At 34.9% G+C, this 1677-nt stretch overlaps 1 protein-coding gene and 1 pseudogene across 1 annotated transcript in view; both read left to right on the forward strand.

Moving 5' to 3' along the window:
- The window catches only part of LOC122577091, a 238994-nt pseudogene that overhangs the window by 17752 nt on the left and 219565 nt on the right, over nucleotides 1–1677 (forward strand).
- Nucleotides 1–1677, forward strand: part of LOC122577087 — an 11407-nt gene that overhangs the window by 2639 nt on the left and 7091 nt on the right. The gene's annotated exons all lie outside the window — the stretch shown is intronic.

The raw sequence follows: 1677 nt of genomic DNA on the forward strand, positions 1-1677 counted from the left end.
AAAAAAAAAAGCTTACCTCGTACAAGTCGTAGAGAAGAAGATTCGAAAACGTAAACCATCCTGCACGACATTTTGTAAGAATAATCATAGATTAGACATTGAATCTGCTTACTCATAACATTAAAATCCATAACAGCATATCGAAAACCGCTTTATGGAATTTTACAGTAGAAAGGATTAGTGTTTCTTCTAACATTTTGCCTCTATAATTAATTAATAAGTAATAGCAGATATAAACAATGTTTATGCAAATTTCATACATGAACCTCGATTGACCTATCCGCGGGCATCCGTAGAAAAATCAAGAATTCTTGAAATGCTACTAAATGTGGTCGGACGATGCCTTATTAAATCCTTCAAGTACAAAATGAAGCAATTTTTTTGTTGTTTTCTTGTATCTGCATTTTTCGTTTCAGTTGTATGTATGCGCATATTTTAATATGCAGTAATTTGTAATATCAATAATTTGTGTGCACTTTATGTGTGGTTCATGCAAGGGAGCGTACGACCACATTCAGTAGCTCCTTAAGAATACTTAATGCGTATGTGATTTTCCTGTGAACATTCACTGACAGGCCAACCGTGGTGCGTGTATAAACGTTGTCTAAATACTGTTTATGTATGCTTTTCCTTTATTAATTATCTATGGGGGCAAAGAAGTAGAGAAAACGCTCTACACGATATACGCTCTCTACATGAATATTCCATGGGGCGGCTTTCGATATGGTGTTATGGATTTCAATGACGAAGAAGGTTGTAATGTTCAACCTACAATGTTTCTTGACAAATGTGGCGCAGGGTGGTTTACGTCTCTGAATGTCATAATCTTCTTCTTTGTGACTCATACGAGGTAAGCTGTCCATATATTGTTCGATTTGAGAATTACAGTGCACCCCGCTGCTCAAGCTGACCAACTTTCTTTCGTTTATGTAGGACAGGCCGCGCGCGGGGATATTTTGACCGATTTTTCATTGTCAATAATTAAAGAACAAAATCGAAAATATATCTTTTTATTCTTGATTTTCATTTCATTCTAACTTCAAGAATCATCCCTTAAACTTTTTTGCATCTATAATCGAACACCCTGCGTATGAACTGACGCATGATGACACACTTACGATAGATTAAATTGAAAAGAATGACTTGTGGTGGATTGAGTGAGGATCAATAATATAGAATAACGAGAGATTGCCGCTGCAACCCGTCAAATATATTTGGAATAAGTTAAATAAATATAAACAAATATAAATACCGTCGAGAGACGCTCGTATTCGTAAAGATAGAGTATGAACGCTCGCGGATAACTCTATAACTTTTTTTTTATTTATTATTTATTTAAATTTTACAATTTGTCCAGTAGGACATTTGGTAAAATATTATAGCTTAAATATTTGGTGAAATATAGCATGTGGATGGTTACCCCCAGCGGGACTCCATCTTCCAGATTGTTTATTGTTCTATTGTGAGGTCTGCAGGATGCTTCTTCTTCACTCTTCTTTCTACTATTGTTTTATTCGTTTCAGCAACCAGCTAATTTGGGTGTGTTTCAAGCATTTCTTTATACTTTTTTGCATATTTGGCGATTTCCTCTTTGATTGTTGGAATTTTTAAATCTTTTCGTATGTCTTCATTTCTGACGTACCATGGAGCGTTAACTATTGTCCTTAAGATTTTTGC

Source organism: Bombus pyrosoma, linkage group LG17 (genome assembly GCF_014825855.1).
Source record: "Bombus pyrosoma isolate SC7728 linkage group LG17, ASM1482585v1, whole genome shotgun sequence".
Lineage (NCBI taxonomy): Eukaryota > Metazoa > Arthropoda > Insecta > Hymenoptera > Apidae > Bombus > Bombus pyrosoma.